Source organism: Neopelma chrysocephalum, unplaced genomic scaffold (genome assembly GCF_003984885.1).
Source record: "Neopelma chrysocephalum unplaced genomic scaffold, ASM398488v2 Primary Assembly neopelma1_42, whole genome shotgun sequence".
NCBI classification, from domain to species: domain Eukaryota; kingdom Metazoa; phylum Chordata; class Aves; order Passeriformes; family Pipridae; genus Neopelma; species Neopelma chrysocephalum.
Window position 1 is genome coordinate 7,748,786 of NW_020897700.1, and position 21,503 is coordinate 7,770,288.

Below are 21,503 nucleotides of genomic sequence, written 5' to 3' on the forward strand. Positions count from 1 at the left end.
TTTTTGGCAAATTTTCATTTATGGTTTTATGATATATTTCCAAAAGGAAATCTATATCCTTGTGCAGATCATATACAGTGGCTCCCACGCTAAATGGTTTCACTGTGAATGCAGCAAATTTTAATAATAAAGAAGAAATTCCATCATTTGATTTACATTCATGCTTGCAACACAGGTAACAAACACTAGGACAAGCCTACCACTTTTAGGAATATTTTCCCACCAAAGGCTATGCCTTTGATGGCAGTGTAACCTCTAGCTTCTGAAAATAAGCTGTATTTAAAAGAGCCACTGCTGCATTTTATCTTTCCATTTACTAAAATATCTATTCAGTTATACTCAGTATCTTTTTCCATAGATTTTTTTTCCTGAGTAGTCACTGTGGCCTCAAAGCCCTAAATGCTCAGATTCACTTGGAGCTCACATCAGGTAAGATGCACAATAGTGAATAAATATGCAAACACACTGAGATAAACCACCCTTTTTACTTCCCTACCCCAAAGAAATATTTGGCTCTGCTGACAGCTAACTTCAAATCCAAAATTACTTTTTCGCAATGGCCCCAGTACATGTCTTGTCCACACCTATTTTCTATTGTCTGTCATAAAAATATGGATACAGTAGCAATAAGTTATTCTTTAGGTTATTTTTTTCCTCACCAAAATAAATATATTTTCAACCCTATCTAACTTCAGTGGTATGAAAGGAGAGATTATCAACTGCCAGGTATTAAAAAGTTTCTAGGGTGTATCACAGCAGCCATATATATAAATTGCTGCATCTGATTTCATTTACAAGCTAGCAGTCAAATCATGAACATGCTTTTAAAAGTAGTGAATATTCCTTGTGAGCCTTACGGAAATATCACTGTTTACATGGTGCTAGTGGACTTCAGATAGATGATCTTGCTTCTGTATGTTCTATTAATTGTGTGTAATTTTTGGCAATGCTTTGTATTATTGTGAAGGATTCAAGGGTAGTTGCACATCGCTCCCAACAAGATTTTTTTAAATTTGTCTTAGATTAGCTACTGAAAACAGCAAAATATGTTTTTAGTTATAGTTTTTGGTTTGTTGAGCAGGATAGTCAAAGCAATTGTAACGGTCCTTAAGAGAACAAATATTTGGACAAAGTTTTCAAATAAGAAATACCAAATCATTTCAACTTTCTAATTAAATTTTGATATCTAGAAGTAATTTATTTTAGTAATGGGAAACGGGACCTGTATGTTTTCAATGTAACAAATATAAGACAAAATGATGAACTGAATAAATGTATACGATGAAGTAACATGATTCAATGTTCTTAAAATAAAACTTCTACAGGTGTTTAAAATTAAAATTTTTCATTCTGAATCAAAGTGAACACAACAGCTATTTGAATCCAATCAACAGCTCTTTTAGGTCCATTGTCAACAGCACCATTGTAGCCCATTCTTTGCAAGAGGAACAGAAAAAGTTAGGAAATCGTTCACAGAGAAGAAAAAAAAGAAACGTCAATCATAACTGCTAGAAAAACTAACAGGCTTTGACTGTAATCTTGTTAGATTAAAATCCGAGGACAGAATCCCAACACTTGTGCATTAAATTATTACTAAATTCATCTGCAGAGTTTAAGCATCTGTTGCTTTTCTAAGATTAAGATTGTGAAAGCTTTTATCTATAAATAAAGCATGGAACAATATCTTTCAATTCCTTTTCCTAGCCAGAACAAAGGAACAAAAAATAGAGAAGTATGTCTTATTGTAACTGGCTAAAAAAATACTAGGTTTAACAGATGATACACATTTACAATTCCATTGAATTTGCAAGACAAGTTTTATGTATTGAAAATATGACTGTTTTGGACAGCAATGTATCTACAAAAGCTGAAGTCCAAGAAAACATTTTAAAACCAAAATATAAAGCACCAGGCCTGATTCAATGTCTAGAAATTAGAGACTATTACAATTTTTTTCTATATTGCACAAAATGCATTAACTGGGATCAGTTTCTTTTTGCCTACAGCTTACTGCTTTGAGCATACAAAATAAATTTGGAAATATTTGTTTGCAAATACAGATAGGCATTTGCATATAAATATGGTCCCATGCATGGTAATGGCTGTGTTGTTCTCCATTAGCCAATACTGATAAGGGAATTTAATTACCTCATGCCTCAGTAACTTGGCTATAATTTTGATCCAGTGGGGAATTTAACAGAATAACAGCATAACATTCAGACTAATTTGCATTAGGGAAAGTTAAAACTGAAGAACAGTGTTAAGGAAGTATGAGTCACCACTCTGTTTAGCACAACTAAAACAGCATGTCTGTAACATTGGAAACTGATTATCTGTTGGGTTTCCATTTTCTCAAATATTAGGGGGTATTTGATGATAATATAAATGGGCAGTGAAGGCAAAAAGAAATCTTCCAGTGTGTCGTGCATCTATGAAAGAATGGAAAATGAGATATAGAAATTATACACTTAAAATATGGGTCCCTGCTGCAGTAATGAGACTTCACCCCAGGCAGACAGAAACTTAGGAATCATAAGGATCAGGAATCAGAAGAGAGCATATAATAAAATTCCATCTAAGACTGACATTTTGCTCCCTAGCAGGTTCCACTGGGTGGATTCTGACCTAATTTACCAGAAGTAAGGATTTACCATTCACTGCTAGGAAATATGCAAGATGACAATGAAGGTCACCACAGAGATCTGTCTAATGAGTTGTTAATATCCATTTGAAACTTTGTGTTGTGCATCCAATTGCTGATCATTGTTAATTAAAAAAGATATTGAGAGCTAGAATGATTCTACAAGAGCTGATTTTACATTCTGCAGAGAATCTTGCCAAATAAAACCTGGAAGTGACAGTCCATGTCATTGAAACCTGCTTCCTGCTTTTACAAACTGTTCAAAAACATTGTAGATCAGGAGGATCCACAGAACATCAGCACAGACCACTATCCTAGACCACAAAACATTACCCACAATGTAATGAACCTAAAAGCTGCAGTAAAAATCGAAAAGCAAACAGAATATTACACAGGAAAAGTACAGGAGTGAGAACATTGACAATGGTAGCATCCTGCAATAAGAAAATTTGTTATGGGACTGTCTATAACATGTACAGGGCAAAGAATGGCATCTTTGCCTTAATAATGACCAATCGAATAAACAAAACCAGTCAGGAATTTTTTATTAATTGCCAAAGATTAAGTCCACAATTATAATTCTGCCATCATATGCATCTGTTTAGCTAATAGCTCCAACTATTTGGACATCCATGAATTTTGGTAAGAAATGAAGTTTCAGTGTATCTAAATAATCTACTTCAGCTCAGCATGCATGGCTATGTCAAGCATAATGTCTAATTCATATGCTAGGTTCCCTAAAAATGACTTCACCTTGACTTTTCCTTTTAATTCCACCACACAAGTTAGGTGTTGTATGATGTTTTTCATACTGGGCTGCTCCTGATAACTCTGAGAAATACTTTGTAAAATGACAATCATCTATCTACATAAACATGACCATCAATCAAATTAATTTCCCTTCAATTGAGGTTCAGCATCTTTAATCTATATACCTAATATCTGTACCTATAATTGAAACAGTTGTATGTGTATACAGCTAAAGTGTCTTGAAACAGTTATTTGTATCCCCCAAACTGTAGAATTGCAATTACTACAGCTTGTAAGAATCTGCTTTGGAAGTGATCTTCCTTATGGTACTTTGTAAACAGACAGTGGATACTATGCATCTTTTCTGTTTTGAATTCCTTGTGTTAACAGTACTGGGAAAAAAACAAACCTTCAGCTAAAAGCACTGAAACAAAAAACAAACTTTTCATTTGGAGAAACCATAGGAGGCAGGGAAGACAGCAGATTTGATCCTATATAGTACTACATGGCTAAATACATAAGTAAATACTGAATAGGTTCATTGAAATTCCTTGAGATTTTGAGGCTTGAAACTATCAGTCACTGCTTCATTATGGCTAATAGTTGAAATACAAATAGATTGATAAAAAAATAATGGATCCAGAATACTTTTTAAATGTTTTTGCACTGCATTGTTTAACAATTGAACTAATAACAGAACTATGAGAAATATTATATTTTAGGTACTTTAATTATAAGAAAATTAGAAGAAATGCATTAGATCACCTTTTCTGTATGACAGTAAAATCATTTGAAAAGCATAGGGTTGCTATTTGTACTATACCCCCACTCCCCTGTCTCACCCCCCAAGCCCCCCCCCACCCCCCAAAGAAAGCTGTTTACGACAGGAAATGTCACATTTTATTAGATTTTGAGAAGTGAGCATTGAAGTATCAGGTTAGCAGTTGCACTTGCTCATGAAGCAGTCAAATTTGTCAGGTTTTTGTCCTCTCAAACACCACTAGATGCCAGCAGTAACCTTCTGCAAAATACAAATGAACCAGTTGGTTTCTATTTAGAAATCGGTATGTACTCATAGAGGAGCTCATGAAGTCCAAAGGTCCTTATAGGAAACCTGTAACCTAAAGACTGATCCTGCAACTGGTTCAGAATCAGGGCTATATGGCTGGGACAACTCAATTAGCTGAACTAAATTTAGAATTACAAGAAAATCCACAGCCATATCCTTAATAACTGAACATTTAATACCATGGAATAATTCATTTTATTCAGAAAAAAAAAAAAAAAAGAAGCCAAGACCACAGCCTTATAGAATTTGGTATGTATTTTGCAATCATTGCTCATAAGCCACCTGCTGCTACTGAATTTATCACAATTTTATCCAAATAACATAAGGAGTAACATATGGCCAGAACTGCATTTTAACAGCTTTATAACAGACTAAGTCCCACAAAATTCAGAGATGCGTCATCATGACAGTGCTGAAATACCTAAAAAACATGGCTATTCTTCCTAAGATACAACCCTTAACCTTCCTCAAGAATGCCCACAAACTATTTATCATATGATTTTCTGCCAGCTGATTATTTGCAATTATGAAAAAAACAAACAAACCACCAAAAACCAACCCAACAAACAAAAACCAAACCAGAAAGCTGCAAGCACTTGAGAGGCTTTTCTTTGGCAACAGACGAAGTATCTGAGAATTTTTTCTGTGATTCAGCTAAGTGTCTCTTTTATCTGCCTACTTTGCTTACTGCCATGAGGATATATGCCTTACTAAAATGCCTTTGACCTGTTTTTCCTTTCTGAATACTTGTGCTAATTTGTAGAAGCAGGCAGGTCTGAACACCAAATATGAAAGTTCATAATGCAGGAACACTGGTATTGGAGTCTATGCCTTTACATTTTTCATCAAAGCCAGCTATGAAATTTATTCATACATGGTAATAATAAGTTGTTTTCAATTGGCAGTATAGGTAGTGTAACTTTTTTACCCTTAAATTTCAATACAGGTTTCTGCATTTAAGAAGACGTGAATGGAAGGTAGAAGTGATGAATAATTTTTATTTAATACTTTTGTCCCAAACAATGTCAGTAGGAAGTCATGTTATTAGTTTGGTTACAGATGACAGTAAGAGCAAATTGTATTGCAAATAGTATGCAGATGATAAGGAATTCTATCCTTTGATGTTCTCCTACAGTATAAGCTGGGCTGGCTATTTTACTACTCTTTTGTCATTTTCCCTATCCTATAGGTGGAGATGAAATTTGTTTTTCATTTTTAGAGAAAACTTAGGCACCTGCAGATAGAATATACTACATATTATTAGCTGCATTTGTGCATGCATTCAGGAATCAACAGCCTAGAATCTCCTTAGTTGTCCGAATCAATTCCTCCTATGAAATTTTTCCCACCTGTATCAAAAGTGAACTGACCATGAAATTTGAGGCCTTAACAGCTTCTGTAAGCAGATTATTGTATTGTTATTTTCTCCATCCTCTCTTGTTCCATTGAAGTGACTGTGACAGGCAGTTGGGTATTGTGTAAATTAGGTTTTAATTTAGCACAGACAGTATCTGCATTTATGTAGCACCTGACAACCTGGACATTACCACAGTGTTAGTCCTTGTTAAAAGATCCAAATTTGAAATTTCAAAAAATACGCAAAAGATCCAGAGGGCACATTCTATGGTCCTTGCAAGTTCTATAGTCCAGGAACACTTCAAGGTGTGCAACAGCATTGAACTGGCTTACCTAAGTCACAGCATTGGAGTACCTAAGCATATAGCAAAACTATCTGAATCAAATGGTGCTTCCTTGAGCCACACTGCTTAACTTCCAAATCATTTCTGCTACCAAGGCTATTACAGTAGATACTCAGGAAACAATAGGTAAGAGACAACAAATCCTTTGAAGTGCCAATAAAATCACTTCTATCAAGAAGAAGACAGTTCAAAGTACAATCTTGTAACTTGTCAACCTTGTAAGACAAGATCAAAGGTAAATTGCAAAAAAAGAATTTAAAAAAAATGAATGAGACAGACAAACTATCTACAAACTTAAAAATAAATGTGTTCAAATCTTATTGTCATTGTCTATTTTTTGCTACAAATAGTTATCAGGAAAAAAAATAAAAGGATAATTTCACAGAATCTAGGGTTTTAAAGCTAAAATGAGTGTTATGCCTTGAAATAATGTCTTTTCAATAGGCATTATTTACTTTAAGGTAAACAAGTACAAAAAGGAATCTACTGCAGAGCAGCACATCTCACCAGTATTGTTGACTGCAACCATGAAACACACATGATTTGGATTCCCAGAAAAACTGAACTTGGCTTTAGATTGACCTTACATCAGGAGTAAAACTTTGGGCTAAGAAAGCCTTATTTTGCATGTTAGTCCTATTAATTTGACAACTGGAAGCTCTTACATAAATATGACAGCTAATGAATGACCTTCCCTCCAAACTAGCTGAGATTGTTTTTTTTAAAAAAAGAATGATTCTTAAAGCTATAGCTTTAAACACAAAATAGTGAGACAAGCAAGAAAGCTGTGGATCAGGAACACCAATTGCACAGAAAATTTTTGTATGTTCTTCCTATGCTTTAAAACTTCTCATGTATTTTTAAATTATCTCATGCCTCCTTTTACAGAGATGCTTATTTGTACATTCTCAGAGCAACCATTCAAAAGCAATTTCTCTCCATCTGAAACCATGCCCCTGACAATATTGACAAGGTCAGTGAGGTCCACAGGAAGTCATTTGCTGAGTAAGTACTAGTCATGCAATTTACAGCTGCTTGGATGAGCTGTTTTAATTTACAGCACACTTTTTCAAGTTGTCAACCTGTTTAAAAGAAAAATGCCTGAATGATTCCCATCAATGTTGTTGCATTCTCTTCTCGAGTGAGAATATTATCCAGATTTTTAATCCAGATATAAGTAGCATTGTGGTTTTATGTATCCCATGAAATAAAATGGGTAGTAGTGCCCACTATTTTTTATAACCACTTTTCATTCCTGTCACACATGATATGAGATGAAGAAATAAGATATCAGAGCTCTGAAAGCAGTTCAGGGACATAATTGAAGGAATGATTAATGCTGTTGCATAAACAGGATCTGTTTTAATCATTTGGATACAGAATAGATCATGACTCTTTAAGAATACTTATAGTAGACATTAGAACGCTGTTCTCTGTCAGTTACCCTGCTCTGTTTCACAGAAGTTTTACATCAAAAACTTTAAAAAGGTGAAAAGAAGGGGAAAAAGTTCAAAGGATATCAGAAAAATGATTTGTTCTCTTAAGCAAATAAAGCACTGTGTGCATAAATACATTCCTGAGCAGTGCCTGGAAACACATCACAGAAGGGTTCTCTAATAAAGTGATCATATTATTCATTAACATTTAAAACTATTCCAGCATACTGCTCTGTGGTATGTTCTCAGCCTGCTTTGCTGCAGTTAAGAAAAAGGTCCAGGGTTCATAGGGGAGGGCTTGTAAGCAGCTCACAAACAACGTGCTTGAAATTCCTTCCTTTTGTAGCAGGAGTGCAAAACTACAGTTGAATAATCAAGCTATTGAACTAGGATTTATGCCAAAAAGACTAATTTGTAAGCTGTGTCCAAAGTGTCTGGGTTTGAAGTGATTTGCATATTTCTTCCTCTGTTATTCTAGGAATGCTATGGGAAACTTGCTACCCCAGGTCTCAGCAGTAGGTTTCTCATGCATACCTTTCCAAACTTGTCTTTGGAAACATGAAAGCAATGTGTGTGACAAGCATCAATGTTATACTCGTGTAGCTTATGAATATAGGTATTCATGAAACAGGAACCTAACTTGAAATTTCTTACTGTGTACAGTGAGATTCTGTTTATATAGGTTATGCAAAATCATAAGGCCTGTGATAAACATAAGTAATGAAAGCCAGCCAAATGTTTATGTGCAAGATAAAAGGTAGACTTATAGCTGTGAAATAGGAAATAGTGATGACACGGCACTGAATGCAGGGCAGCCCTGGGTGTTCCCCAGCACACAGTTTTTATTCAGTACTGTGATACAAAACCTGCTCTTGTAACTGGAACTGAGCAAATGTACAATTTGACTGTGACACTCTGGTATTCACATTATATTCCTTATTTCACTGCATAATAAATTCATTAATTTAGTCATGGGAAGTCATTAAGCTAACAACTTAAATCACTCCCTCTGAAATTACTTCAAATGCTAGTTTAAGGAGTGCACAAAAGTTATGGCAGAAGCGTTCACTTAGATGAAGTCAAATGATATTGAATGGGACAGCCAATGCAATGCAGTGGCTATTCAGGTTCAGTAAAAGAGACAAGCAAACGAGCTAGGCACTAAAGGCACAGTTGGATATAACTCTTTTTTTTTTTACTGCAATGTACACATACAGATGTATCTTCTTCCAGGGTTTGACATTTTATAAGGATGTCTTGCTTTTGAAGTACTTTTCTTCTTGTGTGAGCCATTGTGTTTGTATCCCTTATACAGCCTGAAGCAGAATCCTTTGGAAAGAGAGTAGAAGATAGGCTCCTTTGCTGAGGGGCAGCTGAGCATGCCTAATGGAAAGAAGGTTCAGGATGATGCAGAGTGTATCAAAAAAGGCATTCAGTGCTGCCTGACTGCACTGGCCTGCCAAGCAGCAGGAGCAGTGAGTCTTTCTACTACCCACGAGTGTGGTGGGGAATGCATTCAGCTGTCTTTGGCGAGCCCCTGAGACATGCTAAAAGACAACCCTGTCATCACCCCTTCTCATATCCACCTTGTTGTGCTGTAAAAAACTCTTCTACAACCACAGATCATCAAGAGGGGTGGAGGTACATACACTTAACTTAAAAGCGTAGCAACTTTAGGTTAGTCCTCTTTGGAAAATCATCATTAAGCCTTATGCTGTAAATGGGCTTATAGCTTAAGTCAATATAGCCCATTAACTGGTTAAAAATCCAAAAGCTTTTTACTTTGCATCTAAACCACCGCTTGAACATTTAAATTTTCTTGGTACCATTGTTGGTATTTTACTGCAGAATGTCTCAAAAAGATGCTTTCACAGAAGCTTGAGACCATGTTTGCCTGCAAGTGACAGAGCCATATAATGATCAAATTCTTTCCAGCTTGTACAGTGTTTTACACATTTTTGTTGGACTGCATTTTTTTATTGATCATTGAGTTTTTCCACAGGAATAGCTGCTTAACCAAACTTATCATGCTTTTGTCAATGTGTAATGCATTGAAAAGAATTTAGGACTCTAGATAAAAACAGCAATCTCATCTCATTTCTTGATAGCAATTAAGGCATATTAAGTCTTCCCCAGCTACTCAAGACCTCTGTGCAAATCTGTCAGTGCAACAAATACATATGTTGTGGCAAACATAACATGCTTAACTAGCTGGCTTTTGAGCCCTTTAACTTTCATTTTGATACTACAAATGCTCTTGCAATGACATACAGCAAAGAATGCTTTCACTTATGACTATTATGCTACCCTGTATCAAGCATTAGTAAAAGATGCATGTACACAAGTAAAAATGCAGCCAGTGACATTCCGGCTAATAATTCAGACTGGAAGCATAGCCTAACCTTGTGACCAGCAGCTGCATGAAAAAAATAAGCTGTTCCAAAGGAAAAAGTCTAAACACATTTCACTATCAGCTTGGAAAGGAAACATGATGATACAAAAGTCTGAGGAAATTTTTCATAAAGTTACGTAATTTCATACGTATATAACACGGGAAACTAACCTCTACAGTCAACCATAACAGGAAAGAATACTTGAGGCATACCCAGCCAGTATATTTCTAGCTGTTACAAGCTTTCTCTGTTTGGTAGCAGACACTCAATGTGAGAAGCTGATTTTAGATATCCTGAAGAGGACATTTGGGGTTTGGGGGACGGAATTTTAAGGGTGGTTTTGAACAAACATAACCTTTACAGAAGCCAAAAGCCCATCATGTGATTTGGAAAGAAGTAGTCAAAGATCATTGCTTGAATGGATTTTGTCAGAGTCAAGGCAAGAATCCAGCAGTACATACCACCAATGCCACCCACTTACAGCACTGCACAAATAGTTTTAGAAAATAAATTCTGGAAGAGGCACTTTGTACAAAACTACCAGCTCTCGCATGAAAACTGCATTTTCTAGGAAGTAATAGGGAAATATGGGCAAAATTAGGACAAAGTGACTAAGTCCACAGAAACTGATGTTACATCTGTACTTACCCACAAGCTTTGATTTAAGGTTGCAGTATTTAGAGTTGGCAAGGTCATTATTTGGTTTTCTGATTCTCTTAATTCTGCCCAAATCCAAACCATTTTGCCATTGAAGCTTAATGTAATCTCAAACTACAACACAGGCTTTCAATAGAAGTACTTTTGAAGGCTAATCCTGATATTCCAAGGAATGTGCAAAAATGCTTCCCCTGAGGAGGAATAACTCCCAGTACCCAAGCACACAGAGTCCATTTAAATGGAAAGTGGCATGACAGGGGAAAACCTGGAAATCTTCATGGAAAACAAGTTGAACCCAACCTGTGCAGCAAAACATGACAACATCTTGAGTTGCATTAGCCAGCAGGCACTGGAGGTGGTTCTTTCTCTACATTAAGCACTACTGAGAGCACATCTGGACCACTGTGTACAATTCTGGGTTCCCTGGGTACTAAACAGATATAGACATACCAGAGCAAAACCAGTAAAAGCAATTAAAGCATTGGAGTGGTTTTTGTATGAGAGACTGACAGTACTATGATTGTTCAGCCTGAAGTAGTATCTAATGGGAGGATGTAGAGTCTGAGCCAGACTCCTTTCAGTAGTACCCAGTGAAAGGATGAAGCAATGGACACAAACAGAAATACTGGAAATTGTTTAAACAAAAAAGGTTTTACTTAGGGTGATGAAACACTGGGACATGTTTCAGAGGTTGTAAAGCCTCCATCCTTGGAGATATTCAAGAGCAGATGGGACACAGCTAATATCAGCTTGCTCTATGTGACCCTTCGTTGTGCAGAGGCTTGACTAAGCAGTCTTCATAGGTCCTTCTTCCATCCTCAACTATTTTATGGTTCTACAAAGAATCCATGAGACTTTACATCATCCATTTCGAAGAGCTCAGGCCAACCTAGCTTCCTTTTAATGGGTTTCACTTGGTCACATCTGAATCTGATTAAAAGAAAGCACTAAATGTTCCACTTACACTGAAAGCCAAATTCACTGGTAATATTGTTAGAAAGCGAGAGATCTTTACACAGTGCTAATAAGAAACTGAAACAGCCTATGTCAATGCATTTATTGATACATTTGAGCATCATCAAGCATGCATTTAAACAGAGATAGTGTAGACTATGCAATACTGTAGCAGACTCGAATCAGTGCAGAGGGGTATATTCAAATTTAGACTTTAAATGTAGTTGGTCATATTCCAGCAGGAACAAGGTAGAGTTCATTTGAAATCAGGAGTTAACACTTGCTCCAAAGGAACCTGACTTTTTGCTGTAACCCATTTGTATTGTACTGGTAGCCTGGAGTGGAGAAATAAATACTCCTTTCGGTGTCTGGCAGTAGGTAAGAATTAGAAATGTGACCTAAAGCGTGGTATTGTCTGCTCTGCAGAGCTCTATGAGAACTAGAAGAGAGAATAAGTTATATAGTGCTTGAATTTAACTAGCCAAAGCTGTTAATACATCCTGAAGTGAGGGCTTTGGTTGACTATTCTTTTCATCAGATTTCATCCTAGATTACTTTGCCTAGAACAGCTTCTGATCAGTGGACATTGCTCTGAGTACAAATGCCCAAATTCATTAAGTTCTTTGTCTTACAGTGTCCATCATGTAGAACTCTTCAAAGTCATCAATAAAGAAATTAAATTAAATTTTTTAAGAACTTACAAGTTCACATCAGTAAAAGAAAACATCTACTGCCATTTTCTTGCTGTAAATGCTTTTTTGCAGTAGAAAAAGGTGAGGAAGCAAGATTTCCCCCGCTGTCATTTTTCTTGACATTTTTCTCACCAATTTGACTTTCAACTAAAATATAGGAAACATGATACTATATATAGTAAAACTATGAAGTTAATATATGTAAATCAATGTTATAGAATTAGAAGTCTCTTAGATTTTTATTACTTTTATGTATATAAAAATAAAACAGAAATAAAAAATGCAAATATATTCAAAAAAATAACGAGTGGCACCTTTATTTTGATATTCCTCTGAATATGCTTATTACATAGCTGAAATGATGCACATATGGAAAAAGTAGGATCATGTAACTGAATAAAATTCTGTATATTGGCAAAGCCAAAAAAATTACAGAACTTTAAATACGTCATATTTCAATAGAAGCAACCACATTTAGTATAAACTTTTCCTGACATCCAAATGCTTTTATTCCTTCTGAAGACAGTGATAAAGTGAGTCATTCATAAGCAACAGTAATATGGTATCTTCCTTATCAACACTATTTTTAGCTCTGACCAGTCTACCATACAGCACTAAGCAGCCAACACAGGCATAAGAAATCTAACACTTGTTTTCTCTTCAGTCCTCGAGCTGGACATATCCTGCTCCATCTTTCCTGAGCTGATATGAACTACTGACTCTGCATGCTGGACCTGGGAATAAAAGTACGGGAAATAGAGCTTTCCTCAGGGTTCTGGTGATCAAAAACTTCATGAATGCTTCAGTAAATTAAGAACTTCATTTCAAATGACTGGCAGTACTGATCAGGCTGACAATACTTACTGAGCAGAAGAAAATTTTAAAAAATTTCATTTGTTCAGCATCTGAAGCCTGATGAAAGCAGTGCTATACAGTCATTTAAGAGAAAATATTGCAAGATTCTTTTTCAACATAAACTGAAAATGGGGTGGTAACAGTTCCCTACCCAGTATGTTATTGTATCGTAAAGGCTCAACACAACCCTATTGGAATCAATGGAGGTTATACCCATTTGCATCAGTAAAGAATCTGGCTGCAACTCTTTAGTGGTCAACAGCAGTTCAAGTATATTCTAAAGAACTTGTTTGTGTTGCATTCTCCCAACTTTGAAAACTGTTCAGTTAATGTATAAAAACTTGCACTGTTCTGGAACATGGATCTATTTGAAAGAGGTGACTCATTCTTTTGCTGAGGACAGCATTAAAAGTACAACAAACTGAACTTAAGTTAGAAAGGAAATAAATACACTGGCAGACAGAACTAAAAGGCTCACTGGTGTCACCCTATTAAGTCCTAGAAAATTACTCTATCGTTCTGCTGCCTGAGCCTAAGATTCTTTCCTTTCTTCTTAATCTCGCTTTCTGGACGTTATCCAGCTTACTTGATTCACTTCTCTACTTGTAGCCTCTGTCAGTCTTTAGAAAAATAAGCCCTGTGAATTTTTTTTTCTTTCTTCTTGTTGCCAAGGATTCTGTTTAAAAAGCATGCTTGCTTGACTTTCAGGAATTTGCACCAGTATAGAATAGCGATGAGTTACAGCATGTTCAAGAAATGCACACACTTCCAAGCACAGAAAGAACTGATGACCAACAAGGCAGCTATAGTACTATGCTGCACATATTTCACCATTTCCTTTTTATCAGCAAGAAGGTTTATAAATATTTACTTGTATTTGTTTGAAACTAACCAACCAAGATCCTAATAAGCCTGACAAACACTTCAGTATGCGTTATCAAGTAAAATATTACAAGCCAGGTGGATATGAAAAGCATGTCTAGAAAAATTAGCAAATTCCTGCTTAAAAACCATATTGCAAGGGATTTCAGTAGAAGTAAATTTTCATGCTAATCCTCACAGTAATTTGGGATACTGTCACACATTAACTTTCAAGGTCATGTCTATGTATTTCATATTCCAAAATTTCTCATTAGACTCAAGTATAAATCAGACTTTCAGTCTTTTGCAGAAAGGAGGTCTAAACCAGAAGAGATGGAGAGAGAAGGAGCCTTCCTTCAATTTTTTGCATCACCTAGGACAGCAACCTGTGCCTTCCACAAAGGGGGATGATCCTATGCACATCACTTGTCTAGGGCTTCTCCACATGTCTTGTCCTGGAACTATCCTTCTCTGAGCAAATTACTAAACATTTCCAGCAGAAATTACATGATCCTGGACATCCCAGAACCCTGGACACAGCTTGAAATTAGATTAATATCCTTATCAGCCATTATTTTATTTCTGACTGTAGTACTGCCATGGCTCTCAGACTTTCTTTCTTGACACTCAAAGACTCCCTGAAGAATATAATTTTTTGGAAAAGCCCTTCCTTTTTTTTTTAATTAGCATTTTCTGCTGAAAATTCCCACTAAACACCCCACCAGCTTCATATTTTAGATACCTCCATGCCATGAGAAAAAATGCTGCTACAATGTATCACATTAAGTTTGTTTTTCGATGTACTGTTTCTCCAGTCACTCCAGTATATGAACAACATCACCCAGTGTAAATTTCACTAACACCCATGTGGTTTAGTGCTCCTGCTGTCTGGCCTTCAGCCTTTAGATATGTCCAATAGAACATGCTAGGCGCTTGGACTTAGTTGAAAGTCACTGGCAGCTTCCTTGGCCTTAAAGCTTCTTCTCATCTTCGTTAAGCATCTGTCTTTCCCTGGCATCTATCTTCCTGTAATCCCAATTAAGAATAATGCTTCAAGTTTATAGTGCAATTCAGACACTGGTACTCAAATGGATTTCTGTTGCATTAGAAGCAGATTAAAACTCTGGTTCAGAATAATACTCTAGTCTAAATAGAAAATTTTTAATGTTGATTACACCACTGTCAGGTGTGCATAAATTCCCCACTCTCTCTCCACCCTAAGAATTTTGTGTTGGTACATTCCCTTACTGTGAACACAATTTCAATGTAATAAAAGAGTTCTATCAGAGCATCTGCCTTCCTGCTAATTTTGCCAGTTGTGGAGATCAGAATAATATATCTCAGTTTGTCTCCGTGCTACTTACAGGACCAGTTTATCACTACATGGGTATATCAAAACTGTGTATTCTACACAGTCTCTGTCATTTCTGATGGACTGTTAATAATGGATCATTTGCAGCAGATGCCCAGGGCACACCTGACACCTCAGACTACAAGATGGGTGTTAAAGAAACCCTGCGATGGGTGTTTCTTTGTCTTCATGCTAATAAATGTGATAACAGCTGTGATAACTCCCCTCAGGGGAGGCATTAGCACATCAGCCTGAGGGGTCATCTTTGCTAATGGGCCGTACCGATCTGGCATAATAGGCAGCTGCAATGACCTAGACCATAAAAGATACCAAAAATATCCCATGACTGGCAGAGTTAAATCACCCACTGTGAAACTCCCCACCTGAACCTGAGCATATATAATCTTGGGGTTTTGGGACTTCTGGTACGACTTGTTGGATCCGGAGGAGATCCAGAAGTCCAACAGGAGTGTGGCTACCGCTCTTGACAGGACTGCAATCATTATTTCAACAGGACTGCAACCATCATCTGGACCATCAGATTTCCTTTCCTTTTACTTTGCCCCCAGGGGGGCCACGTGGTGCTCAGCACAGGGCCTAACAAACACCGTTCTGTCCTTGTTCCAGGGCACAGGGTTATACATCTGTCTTTATAGGTTAAAAAACCAGTTTTTCTCCGTATCGTTGTACTTATTGTAATCTTTTTAGTAAATTGTGACTCTGACTTGTAATTTCTCTTGGGTTGGGTTCATTTCTCCTGCCGGTTTACTTTTAAACCAGCACAGTCTCCCATCATGACACAAACTACTAGGCAGGTACAGTAGGTGTAAATCTTTTCAGAAGAAATACACTTACTGCACAGATCACAAAACTCTTCCCTACTTCCTTTTGGTCTTTGACAGGAAGAGAAAGCCAACAGTATCTCAAATAAGCAGCTACCATCAGAATATGGATTTGGACTGTGGCCCATTCCTTTGTCAGGCCAAGAAATTCTTGGATGGTCAAAAGCAGGATGCAGGCCAGGTGAACCACCTTGGCAGCCTGCAATGTGGCCCACAGACTATTAAATTACTATATTTATCTAAGTGTAATGTTATGCAGGGAGTACAAGCAAACATCTCTGCACAGATAAAGCCTGCTAAAAGCTAATAAGATCTTTCCTTTTTGCTGTACTCGAGGCTTTCATATTTTTCCATTGCCCAAACTATTTGAAATATTCCAGATTTTAGTACTACTGCTTATGAAAAACTTTTTGTTTTCCACTACTCTTAAGGCACTTTAATTTTTCCTTCTAAAATAATATCTACTAAACTAAGTGTTATGCAGAAAAAAAAATCAGAAATACTTTCCTATCCAAAAGACATGAACATGAATTTACTGCATTGTCATATTTCACCTGCTACTTCTATCCTCACAGATAACTACACTTCATTCAGAATTTCATTCAGACGGCTTGATGTCAGATCAAATCTTGCCCAACAAGAGTTTCATGGAAACAAATTGCTCACACATAAAGTTATACATTACAGGTTATCTCAGTCTGCCAGAATTTTACACATTTGCTCTGAGATTCAGGGTATTAAATTACATCCAGAAGCAAGTCCTAAGAACTGTTTCATTTTATGGGTGACAAAATGGTTCAGTTCCTTTTGGGAGAGCAGGTGTGTGCATTTCGATGCTGGCTGGGGTTATACCACACATTTGGCTTAGAAAACAAGACACAAGAATTTAAAAAAATCAAAACAACTTTGAAGCAACCCGTTGTGAACAATACTTAATCTTGTTTTGTTCTGTGCCAACAATCATTCTGGAAAATATTTTGTGAATAATATACCCTGCTGTGAATTAGATAATAATTTAAAATACTGTTCTCAAATGATATTGTGAGTTATGCCTGAGGACATGCTTCAAAGAATTGAGGGAGTCAAATACGGAAGCCACAGTAGGTTTTCCAAAGAAAGAAAATGAAGCTGAAAAATTGAGTCAAGATGGTAAAATTATAACGTTAACTATTCACAATAAACTGGCTCAGTATCTGCAATTCAGAAACTAGATCTACAAACCCAGTAGAGCTGAGTAACAGCATAGCTGAGAGAAGTCTTCAAAATAGTGCTGTTAAGAGAAGAACACTGAAACTTAAAAGTAAGTGAGTGCAACAGGTGACAGATCCCATCCTTATCTATTGCTGCAGAAAGCTTTTGTAATTACATCTAAAAGAATTTTAAATAGCCATGAAAAATAACAACGTAAAACGATATAATCTTTAAGGGGACTGTTATAGCAGCATACACAGTTTCTCTCAAAACCAATAAATCTATACAGTTATGAATTTCAACATTCAGCATGAAGACACTTTATAATAATTCCTCCAGTGCTATTACTCTTGGTAGGTTTTCAGAAGGATGACCCTATAACCTACATCTCAAGTAAAGAGTATTGAGTTGTTAGAGTACCATACTCACTTGTCAGATTTTCCTTCTTCTCTTCCTTTCAACTTTTGCCCACCACCTCCTTCCACAGCAAACAAAAATTTGGACATTATCAGTCACCTTTGCCCTGACTCTGAATACCCCAAGAATAACAGTGTGCTTGGCGCAGCCGACAATATTTGGAATGAAAGTAGTTTCATACCAATCAAGTTAAATTATAACCCATACTAACCTCAGTTCAAATTCTAAAAAGACCACCAGCAGTAGACAGATCAAAGTCAGGGATTCCTAAACTGGGAATAATAGCCGGCTGTAGCATACCAGTAGAGCCTTCCAGGCACCGCAAGTACTTGCAGCTTCAGAGAATCAGCTTGCAAAATCCTAACTGGACAAGCTCATCCTCCTGGTTCCATCTGGATTGTGGCATAAATACAAAAGAGAACAGAAATCTCTGGTGAGTTCAAGTAACTGCAAACAGGTAGGTGCTGGGAGGGCATATGAGCTGTCTGGGGAATGTGTAGCTTGTGCCTCTGCTGGACAATAATAAAGTAGAGAAGGATGGGAAAGAGAAATGACAAATGAAAGCGTAAAAGTCCTGAAAACATGTGTTCTAAAGTAGGGAGTAAGAAGAGAATAGTCAGAATAGAAGCTGAAGTCTGAAGTGGGCTTCAGCAGTTTTCTGTGAACTTATTTTAAAGAGTGTCTCAAGTGGGTGGAAGACTCCAGAGAAAGCTGCCTCCGTTTAAGCATCTAAGAGGTAGCTAAGAAAAGCAGCACTGGAAAAATCCACAGATTAAGGTTGTTTTTTGCTTCACTTCTCCCTGTAAATAAACCTAAAATGTGGGAAAGGGAGGTGGATAGTTAACTAAGAAGGTCATGCATGGAAGTTCATCGCTCCTGCAGCTTATGGCATTGTTGCAGGCAACTGCCATTCACAGGCCAGGGTCCGCCCACCACCCATCCCCACTTGGTAGAATGGCCTTTTTTCAAGATGAAATCCTCTCAAACATAAATCACTGCACTCATCACACTGCTACTGCCTACAAGGCCCACACAGCAAATGGAAATTGTGCAAAGGCAGTGGTCACTCCAGGACAAGGCTTTCTCCTTACCTCACAGAACATGCCTTTTTTGCATAGCTACAAGCCTGCCCTAGCAGGCTTCACTTTGTTCGTGATGCCATGACCATAGCAAGCTCTTGCCCAGCAAATGTTGCCTCAGAATCCCCTATCACCCCTAGACAAAGCTCCTTCCAACATATCCCCATTCTTCAGGGCTTCTGCCCCACTTAGGGACAGGTACTGCCTTCCAAAGGACTGCTTTTCACAAGATTAGAAAGCTGCTCAAAACACAAGGAAGTCAACTCATGGGTAAGGACCCCCCAGATAACAGGTCCTCTCTTGGAGAACAAGCCCACCGAAACATGAGGCACTCAGCTCATGAATAGCATCACTGCACTCTCCTACCACCCTCACCACCTTCATACCATATGGAAGCTGCACACATGGATGTGCCAGTCATACAGAAGGCTGCCCTTCCCCCAACAACTCACTTCTCACAAGAGAAAAGCTTGCCTGAATCCCTTAACCTATGGACCCATGCTGCCACCGTCAAAAGCATCTGCTCCTTCTGGGCAACTCTGTGCCTCCTTTCTCCATCCCCACCCCCAAATCCTTTTGCCAGAGACTTCAAGCCCACCCAAATGCTTCTCATACAAGACACTTTGCAGGTAAACACCATCACCACTGCACATTCCTGCCAGCTCTGCTGCCCTCACAGATCGTGTAAACCTCACCTAGGCATCTGCCCCTCCTCAGGGAGGCTAATCTTTCTTGCAGTGGACACTTTTACAATACAAGCCCATACAAACACTGTTTAGTTCACAATCATCATCATAGCAAAACTCCTGCCAACTCTCACAAATGGCAGTAGCCCACCAGCCTCTCTGCCTACCACCCCAGCTAAAGCTCCAACCCCTGCAACAGGTCCCTTCTGCAAACATGAGACATTCAGCCTGCAAATGCAATCACATGCTCTTGTTTACCCCATCACCCTCACAGCACACAGGAGGCACACAGGCATCTGCCATTCCAGGGGAAGGCTTTCCCCATCCCTGAAGCAGTTCCTGAATTAGGAGATTAGGCTCATCCAAACACCTGTCAAACTTGAGGAACTTCTCTTAGAAACACACCATCATACCCTCTACTCCACACTACGACCATTTATTCCCCCCTCCTACCCCCCATCTCAGGAAGGGTGGAATATGTGGAAGGCATATGCCAGTGTGCACCTTTCCTGTGGAAAGCTTTCCCACCATCTTGCAATGAATACTTTCTGCTTCCAACAGAGGAGACCCTGCCTCTGAACACTACTGCAGCTGCACTCCTACTGGTCCCACACCAACTGGAAACTGCTCACAAGTGTGCAACTGCCCAAAAGTTAGCCCCTTACTCGACTCTTTCCACCTGTGACACTGCACAAGCCTCTGTCAATCCTTGAGGATTCCGCCCATCCCCCCTTGACATCACTTTTCCCTAGACTGCAAACTCCCCTCAAAGACAAGGTTGTTAAGTTAATAAAAGTAATCGTTAGCACACACTTCTCCTTTTCATGTCATCTTCACAGCTTACAAAACTGCACACAGGCACTTTCCCTCCCTGAGGAGACTACACCCTTACCCAGGAGCGTTATTTAAAAAGACCATGAATCCTTTAGGACCAAAGGGGTTTAGACACTCCTGACACCACCACAGCAAACTATTTGCATATCAGGCACCTGCTTCTGTCCAGCAAGACACTGCTTGCCCACAAGTTCCTTTTCACCAGACTATATGCCCACCTGACTTGAAGCACTTAATTTATAATGCCATTGCATAACCCTGCACCTTCTACAGTGCATGGAAGCTGTGCACAGTTGTGTACCACTGCTTACAGAGATTTTCCTCACCTTTCTTTCTACAGCCTCAACACTTTACAAGCTGTTGCCACCACTGCGCACTCCTGCCTCTTGTGTCACCTTCACATGGGCACCACTCCTGCACAAGGCTCTCTCTCTCCGTTCCCTTTTCTTATTTCTCTAACTCTGCAATTTACTTCAATTTGAACACCATCACACCCTCCTGCCACCCCATAGGAAACTCAAGTCACATACAGGTAACACCTTCCACCTTTAGGGTTCCCTTCTCCCTTAACACATGCCCACACCAATGCCTCCCAACAAGGGGATGCTAGCTCAAGAACACAGGCCTTGTAGCACACTGTTTCTGCAGCATCACTCTCAAGTTGATTACCACTCCTGGGAAAGGGTCCCCTATCACAGGGCCTTTTTTACAAGGACCTTAGCTGCCAAGATGCATCCCAAAACAAGACACACTCTTTGTGAACACCACTCCCACAATCCCTCTACCCCACCACCTTCACAACGTACAGGACACACGGGAGATGCCCAGATGCTTCTGCCCCTTCCTTCTGCCCCTCATACCACCCCTCACCTGGTCCCTTCATAAACCTGACTGCATACTTCATAAGGAGCCATGAAGCCAGCTTGTGCTCACCCAAATACAGTCCTACCGCTTCCCCAGCAAACAGAGACAGAACTGTGAGACACCTAACAAGCTTGGGCATAGCTCCTCTCCACAAAAAGTTGCTTTTTTGCAAGACCTTCTGAATGTACTTCATTTAGCTAGACAAGACTCTCCCACTCTCCCATCACACCC

At 38.3% G+C, this 21,503-nt stretch overlaps 2 protein-coding genes across 2 annotated transcripts in view; both read right to left on the reverse strand.

Moving 5' to 3' along the window:
• TLR3 (toll like receptor 3) overlaps positions 1-17,959 on the reverse strand; it is a 45,203-nt gene extending 27,244 nt beyond the window's left edge. The window contains exon 1 of the mRNA XM_027676550.1: positions 17,822-17,959. The gene's annotated coding sequence lies outside the window, so the exon portion shown is untranslated. The remainder of the gene's footprint in view (positions 1-17,821) is intronic.
• LOC113964503 overlaps positions 1-21,503 on the reverse strand; it is an 89,683-nt gene that overhangs the window by 1,932 nt on the left and 66,248 nt on the right. The gene's annotated exons all lie outside the window — the stretch shown is intronic.